At 44.7% G+C, this 13,771-nt stretch overlaps 1 long non-coding RNA gene across 2 annotated transcripts in view; it reads left to right on the forward strand.

The window, feature by feature from the left end:
- The window catches only part of LOC309804962, a 142,715-nt gene that overhangs the window by 45,115 nt on the left and 83,829 nt on the right, over positions 1 to 13,771 (forward strand). Inside the window, exon 2 of one of the 2 annotated variants that reach the window (XR_014294206.1) lies at positions 10,648 to 10,844. This is a non-coding gene — a long non-coding RNA (uncharacterized lncRNA). The remainder of the gene's footprint in view (positions 1 to 10,647; positions 10,845 to 13,771) is intronic. The other variant, XR_014294207.1, reaches the window with a different exon arrangement.

Raw genomic sequence — 13,771 nt, forward strand, 5'->3', positions numbered from 1 at the left:
TCCCACATGCCGCGGAGCGGCTGGGCCTGTGAGCCATGGCCGCTAAGCCTGCGCATCTGGAGCCTGTGCTCCGCAATGGGAGAGGCCACAACAGCGAGAGACCCGTGTACCACAAAAAAAAAAAAAAAAAAAAAGTTACTGGGATTTAGGGATTGTTTGTTACTGCAGCAAAACCTAGCCTAACCTGACTGATACATATACTCACTTTTCCTTCCAGCTCTTTGCATGTTGGAAGTACTTAGGAAGTGATTTCTCAAACTACTTATTTTCTTCTTCAGACCTACAACCACCATAAGGGCACTCTGATACCATTCTGAGCCATGTTCAGTGGCACAGAATTTGGTAAAACAAGAAGAGTAGGAAAGCCCAATCCTGTTTCTTTGCTTCTTACTATGAGTCATGAGGATGTACACTGCACTTCAGGAAGCACTTTAGTGGGGTCATGAGGATGATGAGGTTCTCAAGTGTAGACATATATCCCATCATTCAAGTGGGGACTCATTCAGCCAACATGTGCCAAGCTGGAACTCTGTGTTGGATGCTGTGCTAGCTGTAGGCAGGTGGGGGAAAATGTGGGTGAGAAAGCCAACAATCTGAGCCCAGCACTCTTCTGGATGTGAGCCAAATGGCCTGGGAGTAGAGAGGCAAGAATGACTAACCCCAGTTTTGGAGATTCAGGTGACACTTGAGTCAAGTCCTTAAAGAGAGCAGGACTTACCTGGGCCAAAAATAGCTTGGGAGCAAAGCCAAGGACATGAAGCATGTTGGTGGGGAGAATTTTTGGCTCCCAGCTTCCTGGGGATATTAGACAGTGAACCCCCTGGAACTGTGGTGTTCAGAAAATTTGTGCAGAAAAGTTGGTAGGTTAGCTCTCCCAGCACTTTTTTTTGTTGAGAGACAGGGATTTGGGCAGCCAAGGAAGCAAGTTTTCAAGTGTTTTGAAAAGAGCAGGCACTTGATCTCAGATGATGCCGAAACGAATGGGAACCACTAAAGCCAGACATTCTCCATGGTGCATGGAGGAAATTAGCAGCCCCAGGAGCCAAGAGGGTGTCAGGCGGGGACTTGGGGGTGAAGAGTATGTGAGATGAAGGGGCTTGGGCATTGCTGTGGTTTCAGTTTTTCAGATGGAGTTGAGCATGGGTACGGCCACCACGAAGTTACTATTTTAGCAGAATGCTTCAGGAGACCGACAGATCATCAGAGAGAAGGTCTTGTGCCCAAAGGGGAGGAGCCTCTAATTTTGGCAGATCCGGGACACCCCCTAAAGTAAATATATATGCTCTTCTCATATTGTGCATGATGAACATGAAGGTTTGCAGTAAAATGATGATCTTAATACCCTTTAATGATATAAATATCATGAAAATGAAATGTGCTCAACCTTGTCAGTAATCAGGGAAATGATGAGCAATGATTTGTACTGATGTTGTTAGATTGAATTCCCAAGTTTGTGCAGGATCTACCGAGATATAAGCTATATTCTTTCCTGCTGGACCTAAACCTGGAGGGATACAGGCTGATGCTGTTGCAGCCATCTTGCCACCATGAGGGGTGAGCTTGTCTGAGAGTGGAGCTACACCGGAGGAAGGAGAGATGAGATGGAGAGAGAGAGAGAGAGAGAGAGAGATCAGGGCCTGATAGTACCATGGGAGTCCCAGGATCAAGCTGTACTTGAGGCTGGTACTCCCCTGGACTTTTCAGTTAAGTAAGCTAAGTTTGAGAGCGATTTTCTATCTCTGGCAAGAGTTCTAGCCAACACAAGCATAGTAATGGGGGAGAAAAGGCTCATGATATTTGTCAATTATTGAGTGTTTACTACATACTCTTATGAGCACTTTATGTGTATTGCTTCATTTAATCCTCCCAACAAGCCCATGAGTTAGGGCACTCTTATCCTCATTTTATGGGCAAGAAAACTGAGGCTTATACAGCCCAAGATCACAGAGCCAAGTTTGGACCTAGGTCGTCTGGCCCCAGAGCTCATGCTCTTAACTACCGTCTCATCAGAACTCTCGGTGCTTTCTCTGTGGTTGATCAAGCCTGGCTTGGCCTGAAGGTCTGTGTATGTGAGTACAGCCAGTGGGATCCTGGACATTCAGTCTGTAAGGAAAACCCACATGATGTTTTCAAATCATTGTCTTTCTACATTTAGAAGATGATGATGATTTTCCATCCTGCAGTACAATGCTATGGGCTTAATTTGGTAATTAAATATTTGCTGCTGGGAGTGAATAAATTGTTCTCCATCACCAGGAGATTTTGTCATGTCACTTTGAAGTTGGAGAAGCAAGGCACCTGCTTGTTCACGGCGGCATTCACTTCCACGTTGTAGCCTCATGTAATATATGCTGACGATCTTTCCCCATTTGTAGTCTCTGGGAAGATGTTATTTACTATCCTTGATGCTAGAGGAAAAAAAATTAGGTCACTGCCTCACACATCTTCCTTAAACCATCCAAACACGTTCTTCTTTAGGCAGAGATACATTTTCTGAAGAAGAGAAAACCGGCGCTTTTTTTCTCTTCCAGTCCAACTTTTCTAAAACCAAGACTGCTGTGTTCTCAAATGTTTGCAGCTAGCGTTCTGAAATGACGTCAAATGTATTTCTTCTTCTTTTATGAAGTGCGTGAGCTGCAGCCTCTGTTCAGCGGTAGCATCATTATATTTTTATAAAGTCCCGAAATCCTTTAACCCCTGAAGCACGGACTCTCTGCACCTCCTCTCCCTCTTGCCATTGGAAGACATCCAAGATGCCCAAGTGGCCTACCCCGCCCACTGCGGGCCATCTCCAAGATGCTCAGGGTTTGCACTGCATGGTGCACACAGCCAGGGCACACAGACCTGTGCAAATGAGCTCTTTTGAAAGCTGCCATCTCCAATGTCGGTGTTTCGTGGACGAAACCTTATTAAGAGAGTCACTGGTCCACCTCATTTCTGCCAGATTATGTCAATGTGGAATTAAGCTTTTTTTTTTTTGCTTGGTTTTGGTTTGGGGGAAGTCATAATCTTTTTGAAATAATTTACTTTGTTGTTTTTTAAAAATATGCAAAACATTTGGAATGGGTTTCTTTGATTCTGATTGTACCCTAAAAGAATGTAGAATTTTCACCCCTTCTGAAATTAAAAAAAAATCCTGTTACATGAAGCTCAATCGTTAAAGTCCTTTTAGAGTCCCATGAAACACTTATTCTCAAAATATTTTATGTGAGGGGATACTGAGAGAGCATGTATACAGAGACTTTTGAGTCAGATTGGGGTCAAATCCAAGGGGTTTACTTAGTAGTTGTGGGACTGGGCAAAATACTCCACATTTCTGAGCCTCAGTTTCCCTCCTCCATAAAATGAGGAAAATAACATCTCTATGCAAGGGATGAAGAATACGATAAGCATCTGAGACATAGGAGGTACTCATCAAATGATAACTGCTTTTTCATTTTTTATTGTTTTTAATGCTGTGTAATTGATTTACGATGTTGTGTTAGTTTCTGCTGTACAGCAAAGGGATTCAGTTACACATATGTATACATTCTTTTTTTTATATTCTTTTCCATTATGGTCTATCACAGGATGTTGAATATAGTTTCCTGCACTATACAGTAGGACCTTGTTGTTTATCCAGCTTATATATAGTAGTTTGCATCTGCTAATCCCAAACTCCCAATCCTTCCCTTTCCCACCCCCCAGATGACTGCTTTTATTATTGCCCTTCATTGTGGGTTTTCCCTCTAAATGAGATTCCCATAGGAACTTAAGTACCAACCATAAGCTTAAGGTGGGGAAGCAGGGGTAAAGGTAATGTGATGCCCAGGTATACATTGTGTCAAGCAAAATTTTACGAAAGTTAGGACTCAAATCCAAACCCAAACAAACAGATATTGGAAGCATTCATTTGTTTTCAGAAAGATTCATCTTTAAGCTGTAAATTTCCTGGATTCATTCATGACTTCCTGTTCAGGCTACTTTGGGGGGTGTATTCCAGACACAGTCTGGGGTCTGTTCTCCAGGATCTTGTCCTGGACCCAGAGGAGACTGCACTTCTTTTGAAAAGCAGATTTAGGTAGAAGTCAGGGTGCTGCTAGTCCATAAGGGGAGACAGAAAAGCAGAAGAGATGTGGAGGAAAGAGGGGAGGGGAGTGGGCCAGCCTCGGAAAGCAGGGGACGTCCCTTTAGGAAACGCCTTAGGAGAAAGGCACACAGTGGGGTGGGAGAGGAGAAGGAGAGAGGAGAAGGGAGAGGAGTCTCAACTGCTGGATGAGAAAGGCCACATGCAAATGGTTAAAATATCGCTCACTTCTATTATATCATGAAAAAAAATGGCAGTGACCAGAGCTGCCTGGATTAGGAAAAAAGGGTGTAATTCCATCTTCGGGCTTCTGGTGAATTGAGCTTGTGGTTCTGTGGTTTATGATGTCACCAGAACCCCTGGCTGGAATTACAGCCTTTTAATTTACAACTTGGTAAGTGGGGAGGCCAAGGGTCCATCATCCCTGCTTGAAATGTGGTGAGGACCCCAGGGTCGATGTTGGCCTGGGAGTGAAGGTCTGGAGGCTGGCCCCTTGTACCCTTAGTGGGTAGATAGTCTTGGTCAAGCCACTTTTCCTGTTCTGTCCTCTGTCTTCTCCCCATCTCCCCAGCCCTCCCTTCTCATTTCCCCAAGTTATACAGCTTGATTTTCCTATGATTTATTTTATAAAAAAACCCACGTTAGCTAGATTCCTCTGGCCTTCACGCTCATTAAGCTCACAGTTCAAACCTTTCCGTCTAAAAACCCACCCAAGAAAGGCTCCAATGTGACATCTCTGACTTCTAAAGGAAGAGCCCTACAGTGAACTGGGGAGCTCATTTCAGTCTTTTGTTCTACCCCCCAACCTCCCGCTTCATCATGTATGCCAAGGTCAGGAAGCGATGGAGCTGGTGGTACCACTGGTCCAGTGGTGAAGCCTCAGGAGTGACTGTTCATAGCCTCCTCCAACATGGCAGCATTTGGTGCCCCAGTGCCTTTGCTTATCCTAGTTCCTCAGCCTCCATTTATTCTTCAACCTTTAACATAGGTTTTCTAAATATTTGTTATGTACCAGGAGGCTCTGGACTCAGATCTTGAGATAAAATGGAAAACAAGGTAAATATGACTGCTGTCTTCAGGAAGGCTCCTCCAGCCCGCTTGACATTACCATTTTGGGATTGCATAGATCTCAAAGTTAGAATGTCCCAGCCCTTTTTTCCAAATTCACCCATCCTTAAGGGTTCCCCGTTTCAGTTTCTGCCACTATCATTGCCAAGTTGCTCAAGCAGAGATCCAGAGATCCAGGAGTTTTGTGTCCGATTTCTCCTTTTCCCTCATCCCCAACAGCCAATCTATTGACTAGTCTTGTCCATGGTACCTGCAGGATAAAACTCTTCTGGACCACTTTTCTCCATCTCACTGACATCGTTTTACTCTATCAGCTCTTCATGATTGCAACAGCATCCCAATGGCACCTCCCACTTCTTTATTGTTCTCTCTAATCCAAGAGTTCTCAAAGTGGGCTCCCCAGACTAGCAGCAGTAGCAACATTTGGGAACTTGTTAGCAATGCATATTCTTGGGCCTCCCCCAGACCTATTGCATCAGAGTCTCTGGGAGTGGGGCCCAGAAGTCTTGAGTTTTACAAGCACCCCAGGTGATTTTGATGCAAGCTCACCTTTCAGAACATCTTCAATCCATCCTCTGACCAGGCAGGGTACTTTTTAAACAATGCATTCTCTTATTTTTTTTAAATTTTGTTTTATTCAAGTATAGTTGATTTACAATGTTGTATTAATTTCTGCTGTATAGCAAAGTGATTCAGTTATACATACGCATACATTCTTTTTCATATTCTTTTCCATGATGGTTTATCACAGGATATTGTATATAGTTCCCTGTGCTATACAGTAGGACCTTGTTGTTTATCCATTCTGTATATAATAGTTTGCATCTGCTAACCCCAAACTCCCAGTCCATCTCTCCGCCACCCCCTTCCCCCTTGGCAACCACAAGTCTATGTCTGTGAGTCTGTTCCACAGATATGTTCATTTGTGTCATATTTTAGATTCCACCTATAAGTGATATCATATTGCATTTGTCTTTCTCTTTCTGACTTATTTCACTTAGCATGATAATCTCTAGGTCCATCCATGTTGCTGCAAATGGCATTATTTCATTCTTTTTCATGGCTGAGTAATATTCTGCTGTATATGTATATACTATGTCTTCTTTATCCATTCATCTGTCTATGGACATTTAGGTTGTTTCCATGTCACTATTCATTCAGGTGAATAGTGCTGCTATGAACATAAGGATGCATGTATCTTTTTGACTATAGTTTTCTCCAGATATATGCCCAGGAGTGGGATTGCTGGATCATAGCCTTTTGAGGAACCTCCATACTGTTTTCCATAGTGGCTGCACCAATTTACATTCCCACCAACAGTGTAGGAGGGGTCCCTTTTCTCCACACCGCCTCCAGCATTTGTTATTTGTAGAGTTTTTATTTTTTATAAATTTATTTATTTTATTTATTTATTTTTGGCTGTGTAGGGTCTTCATTGCTGCACGCAGGCTTCTCCCTAGTTGCGGCGAGCGGGGGCTTCTCTTGTTGCGGAGCATGGGCTCTAGGCATGCGGGCTTCAGTAGTTGTGGCATGCGGGCTCAGTAGTTGTGGCTCGCGGGCTCTGGAGCACAGGCTTAGTAGTTGTGGTGCACGGGATTAGCTGCTCTGTGGCATGTGGGATCTTCCCAGACCAGGGCTCGAACCTGTGTCCCCTGCATATTCTTAACCACTGTGCCACCAGGGAGGCCCTTAGAGTTTTTAATAATGGCCATTCTGACCGGTGTGAGGTGGTACCTCATTGTAGTTTTGATTTGCTTTTCTCTGTGCATTCTCTTATTTACTCCCATTTTACTGATGAGGGAACTGAGCCCTGATCTTAGAGGGTAAATTAGATTATATAACTTCCAAGCTGAAAATCCATCAGGAACCTCCCACTGCACTTAGAATAGAACCTACACCATCTGGCTCTGGCCTCTCTCCCCAGCTTCCTTTTGAGCAATGCTTTTCCTTGGACTCACTTGTTTCCAAACATTCTTATCTTTCAGTTCCATGAACATACAATTCCCTTTCCAGCCTCAGGGCCTTTGCACATACCATTCTTTCTGCCTGGAACACTCACTCTCACTTTATATGAATAGCACCATCACCTCATCATTCTTGCTCAGCAAAAATGTCACCTCCTCAGAAAGACATCCCCTGACTGTCTTAAAATAGATTTCCCCAGTATTCGCCATTTCAGTTCCTTATTCATCTCTTCACAGCACAATTAGAGGTAACTTTATTCATTCTTTTTTTTTGGTCTCCTCTGCTAGGAAGATAGGAGCTCTGTCTTTTCACCACCAAATTCCTAGTACCTAGTACCTACCATGGAAATACAGCATGGAATGAATGAATCTATGAATGAACATAGTCTAGATTATTTTGCTTTGCCAACCAAGTCCTTACTTGTCCTTAAGATCTCAGCTCAGATATCACCTTCTCTTGGGGGCTTCTCTCGTTGCCCTAAGCAGAATTAAATCCGTGATCTCCCAACACTCTGGATGGCACCATCACGACACCCATTTCCTTGTGAGGCTGGGGAGGGGGGCAGTGGGATGGCAAGAGTGTGGCCTTTGAGGCACAGAGAACTTGGTCCACAAAACAGCCTGTGTCACATCCTGGCAGTTTCTTGTGGGGATGCAATAATGTGCCTGGCACAGGGCAGGTCCCTCAGAAGTGGTAGCTGTTAGGTTTTAGAGTGAGTTATTCATAGAACTCTCTCGCCCAAGAGCCTGGGAGCTCCTGGAGAGCTGGGCTGTGTCTTGTCATTTGTGCTAGTTGAGGGAGGAGGTATAGGGAGTCCCCTGCATGCCCTCCCCATGCATGTCCAGGGCATGGTTTTGGTGGCCAGCTGGCCAGAAGACAGTGAGAGCCTCTGTCTGTGGGTGAGCCTGGCCTACGAGTCACAGGGAGAAGGAACACAACTGGTTTGAAAAGTAAGATAGACCTCTTCACCTGTGTCCCCCTCCATTGAACATCATAAATGGATGAACCAAAAACGCAAAGAAAATCATGGGATCATAGATTGAGTTGAATATCCCATTTGCCCAGAGATGCCATCGAGTTGTTTTGCAATGCCGCCTAGAAAGGCCCAGTGAGTGTCTTTACCACCTGAACCTGCTTCCTTCCAGCTCCTGCCCTCAGTTGCATGGATGGCAGGGAATGCAGGAGACACCAGATTCCAAGGAAGTGCATCAGGCATTTGCCTGACCCTCACTTGGTCATAAGTGAAGTCTGCTTTTCTCTCGTGAGACTCCTGGTGTCTGTAGATGATGCTGCTGCCTGTCCGGTCCACCCTCTGTCACAGAGCCTCTTGAGCTGTTCCACCCACGGCTGGCCTCCGCCCAGGCCCATGAGCAGGAGACTCACCTCTAAGTTCAGCCGTGTCTGCCATCTTGTACTGTACTCTGTCTCAGGGGCACTTTGAGGTCCTGGCTTCCTCTGGAGGCAGGGCTTTGCCATTGGTCAGCTTCCTGAATGTCCTCTGGGCACAGCACACACTAGGGGGACCTCTACGTCCAAGCATCCCTTAGTGTATATCTGTATTTTCCACACCTGAGGCATTTGGATCTCACTTTCATGACTTTTGCCGTAGTATGTTTGCAACTGCAGTTGCCCCTCATATCTGTGGGGGACCCCCATGGATACCAAAATCCAAGGATGTTCAAGTCCCTTTATAAAATGGTGTAGTACAGTCAGCCCTCTGTATCCGTGGGTTCTGCATTTGTGTATTCACCCAGTCCATCCCCGGCTGGTTAATCTGCAGATGCGGAACCCGTGGATGCTGAGGGTCGACTGTACTCACATTGTTCCTTCATATTTTCCTTTGAACCTCCTCACTATTTTTTTTTCTACTCACTATTTAATATCAATAGATTTATTTAGAATGAAAAATTTATACCACTATCTGCTTTATTCGTACTGCCAGTGTCAACTGCCATGAAACCATAAAAATAATACAAAAAAAAAGCAAAATCACTTTATGCATTTCCGCTAGATCTCCAGAGACTTGAGCTTGAGGGCTTTTTTCTCTTTGTTGAAAGTGAGAACAGCAAGTTTTAGAGATGTGTTAAACTGCTACTTTTTCCTTGAAATAATCAGAAAGTTTGAAAGAGAATTGAGAACGAATTAATCCCTTGATTGAATGTTTTTTAAGGCTATGTCTGGTACCGCCTAAACCATTTTAGGTATAGTGACTATAGTTAGCAATACTGTTTTATATACAGTACTTCAAAATTGCTAACAGACTGGATTTTAAATGTTCTCACCACAAAAGAGGAACGTTAATTATGTCATGTGATAGAGGTGTTAGCTAAAGCTATGGTGATAATCATACTGCAATATATAAATGTATGAAATCAACACATCGTATACCTTAAACTTATACAATCATATGTAAATTATACCCTAATAAAAATAACTAATACGGGCTTCCCTGGTGGCGCAGTGGTTGAGAGTCCGCCTGCCAATGCAGGGGACACGGGTTCGTGCCCCGGTCGGGGAAGATCCCACATGCCGCAGAGCGGCTGGGCCTGTGAGCCATGGCCGCTGAACCTGCGCGTCCGGAGCCTGTGCTCCGCAACGGGAGAGGCCACAGCAGTGAGAGGCCCACATACCGCAAAAAACAAAAACAAAAACAAAAAAAACAACAGAAAAACTAATACACAGTTAAGGCACAAAGTGTTTTAGTGAGATTAACTCATCTATCTTCGGAATAATCCTATGATGGTGTATTATAGTTATCCCGCTTTTCAGAGAAGGAAATCAAGGCATCTAGTGGCTGACTTGCCCATGGTCATACAGCTATTGGGTAGTGGAGGCAGAATTTGAACCCAGCTGCCTGGTTCTGGATGCCTTCATCTCAAATGCTACTCTCGCAACCTCTTGGAGGTCCCACTCATCCTAATACTTTGGGGATGCTGGCCATGTGGAGAGCTATGGATGGCGAGGCCAGGCCATCTCTTCCCTGGGCATGGTGGGTCTGGCCCAGGCAGAGCTGCGTGACCCATCGACAGAGCTGCTTCCTCCTGGGGCCAGGAGTTGTGATCATCATTGAGTCTGTGGTGCTTCTGTGTCTTTAGCTCTGTTCTGTTCATTGAGCACCTGCTGGGGACTGGGGACATAGACACAGATACACCCCTTGCTCTCGAGGAACTCACAGTCATCCAGTAGGGGAGCAGGACCATAAATGGACACCGAAAGAGTTGCATGATGGAGTTCTATTACAGAGGGGAGCACAGAGGGGTGGGCTGGGCTGCAGGCACCTCACTCAGGTTGGGAGGTGGAGAGGTAGGTGGGGTTTGGAGAATGCTTCCTGAAATGAGGAAGGAAACAAAGAATGTGCAGAGCAGAGGCAAAGCGAGAGAGAAGGCACAAGGCTGACCAGCTGGGTATGGGCAGGGCAGCATGCTTCTCGACTCCCTTGGAGAACGTAGGCAAGTCTGGGTTCCCTTCCTGTCCTTGCTTGGAAAGTGCTGGGCAGCACTGCAGGCAAGAACTTGGGCCAACTCTCCCCTGTCGTTGCTTTTTCAAAGGGCGCAGATTTGAAATGTATGCCCAGCGACCAGTGAAGACCTCCGGCTCAACAGGGAAAAATGGAAGCTTTGGTCCCCAGTCGCTCCGGCGAAGAACCAAAGATCACTGCAGTCTGATTTTTACAGACTCCGTACCACTGTTGCAGCCTGTGATTCTGAGGTGCAAAATTGGCCAGCCCAGAGAGGTAATTTTCGGGGTGAGTTTGTTTATTTTAAACCCCACACTGGCAGTTGGGTCAGATTTTTATGTGATGATTTTGTGTTCTGCATGTAAGGAAGTACTGCTCGTTGGCTACTATGAATGTGTCCAAAACCTTTCTCTCCAGAATAAACTTGTGCTTTGCTGATGAAATGAAACATACTGGGGCCACACTCAGAATAGAACGTGCTTGGTGTGGCGATCCCTGGTGAGCCTCTAACAAGAACCCGAGAACTTGGAGCTCCTGACCGAAGGCAGGAGCCTTCAGAACATGGAGCTGAAAGGCTGTTCTGAGTGGCAGGCTGTGAACATTTGGGGGGTATGCAAAGGCTCTTTGGAATATTTAAAGGATGCCCGCACTCTCATGCAGCATTTGATAAGTGGTGGTGGAAGACCAGTTTTGGCACAGGAGGGGAGGAAAAATAGTCATAATTCAGACCTTTTACCCAGGGCAGTTTAGGTTGTATCTAAGTAGAAAATGGAAGTTGTTTGGAAATCTGCTCAAGACACACAGGCAGGTGGGAAACCTGACCACCACTAGTGAACTGAAGGACACTGTCTGTGTGGCCTCAGTAACCTTTTTGTGCAAAACTTGGAAGTTTAGGCTGTCAGGGAAGCTTTCAGGTCACTTTCAGATTTGAAGTCCAGTTAAAGGAAAGGTAAGTAGGAATTTGCTGAGGTTGTTTTGCTCAGTGTATTGGGCCAGGTTCTTCAGCTGCAAGCAACAGAAACTCTCTGGGAATTTATTGGCAGGACGTCGGGCACACTGAGGATCAAAAGAAAAGCTGAGGGCCTGAGTCCTGCAAAGCAGGGGACCCAGGACAATGCTGGGGACCTGGGTAGCAGGACTTAGACGCTGTCTCTGGGGCTTTACCAACCATCAGAGTCTAACCTTTTTTGGCCTTGTATTGCTCTATTCTAGCTTTGAAATTTCTGGGTGAACTGGGTCTAATTGACCCCATCATGGGTCCAGTACCCGCTCCTTGGGCAGGGGAGCACAGGGAGCCTGAATTAACTGGCCCCCCAAGACTATGCAGTGGGGAGTGGGTAGGGAGAAAAGAAGAACTCTCCCCAAAAAAGTGTGTTGTTACCCAAAAAGGGGGGCCTAGATGCTGGATGGACTAGCATAACAGATTTCTCTTACTCAGAGATAATGAATAAAAATGTGACAATTTGGACTGTCACACGGCCTATTTTTTGAGGTCATAATGAGCATGAGTATGACATTTGGTCTTCTTAGCCTGATCCTATGGAACATTTGCTTAAATATTCCAGTCGGCTGGTGTAGGGACAAGCATTTCTACCTGTGGTCCATGACTTGGCCGTAAGTGCAAGATCCTGGCTATTTCAGCCATTTGTCCTATCCAGTCTTGGTTAGACTGGAATGAACAGGATTAAGTGAAGCTGAAAGGACTGGAATGATGATATAGCAGTCTATCTTTTCAGTTTGGGAGTCATAACCATGATTTTTTTTTTTTTTTTTTTGGTCAGGGTTCTTTGCACATGTTCCTTGGACCAGCAGGGCAAAGGAACAGGAGGAATATGAGGGGAATTGACAGTGACCTTTAAAAATGACTTGGTTAACTCATGGCTTAGTTAATTCCCTCACCCTCTTGGGTTAGGTAGGCAAGTTACATTGTTAAATTTCCACTAAGTACTCTTCTTACCAGGCACTGACAGTGGAGAAACAGCTCTAAGCAGCATTTTCCAAAGCATATTTTATAGGATCTAGACCTTGAGATCCTTAAAAAAAAAAAAAAAAAAAAAAAAGTGAGTCTCAAATAAGCCTGGAATATGATGCAAATTTTATGGTTGGATATTCATGATGCACATTAGCATATTAAAGGAGCTGATAAATCCTGCAGTGAATAAGCCTGTTTAGTTTTGTCTAATTTGGCATTTCTAAACATTTTTGACCACAGAACATTTAAAAATAATACCTGTTACTAAATAACACCTCTGGCTTTGAGGAATGCTGACAGTGCTCTTTCACCTCTGTTGCTCTGGAACACATGGGGTCATTGGTCACGTCTTCATCTTCTTGGCACTTATAGATTTCTACCTGGTGACTTCAGAGCCGTGTTTCCTTATATTTGATCACTGTCAAGTAAACCTGAGGCCTCACAGCATACTTCCATGTTGCTCCAGATTTGCTGTGCCAAGGTTCATTTACCCTGCCACCAGTGTTTGTCAGGTGCCAATTACAGAGTGTTCTGTGAGGGCACATTTGGGAGCAGAGAAAGAATAAGGGATGGACCCTTCCTTAAAGAGCCACTAGGCTCACAGAGGAAGAGTGAAGAGCAAACAAATCACTAAAAATGGTAGAATGAATAACAATAAACAGAGCAAACAAATCACTAAAAATGGTAGAATAAATAACAATAAACAGATGCTCTGTGCCGGCCCCGGGATGGGCTTGGCATTCTGTGTGCATCTGCTAAGGACACATAAATTATGTACATCATACCTAAAGCTCAGTCACTCTGCTCTAGAAGCATTCTTTTCCCTTTGTACAGGTAAGGGAACTGAGGTTCCTGGAAGTCTGTCTCTTGCCTAAGATTTCACTGTTGGTGAAAGATGGGAAAGATGGAGGCAGGTTTGAGTCTGAAGCCCAGGGTCTTTCCAAACACTCCATGCCGCTGCCATTTTCTGACCAGATTTCCTAAACCCCAAAGCTGGAGAGTTTCTGAGACTGTCATATGTGAGAGTGAGTTCAAATATTTAAATGAGTACTGTCTCAGAAAACCTGAGCTGTGACCCTTGTCAGCAGTGGGAATTGACAGCAAGGCAACTTAAGCCTTTAAAAAAAAAGTTATTTCTAATTGCATGAGCAATTCATAAATAAACTCTTCTAAAAAATAAAAATATCGCAGGTGAGCTGTTCTATAACAGCTATCCTGGTCTCCTAGTCTCTTCCCCAAAGGT

This window comes from Mesoplodon mirus (genome assembly GCF_964341445.2).
Source record: "Mesoplodon mirus genome assembly, chromosome: 5".
Taxonomy (NCBI): domain Eukaryota; kingdom Metazoa; phylum Chordata; class Mammalia; order Artiodactyla; family Ziphiidae; genus Mesoplodon; species Mesoplodon mirus.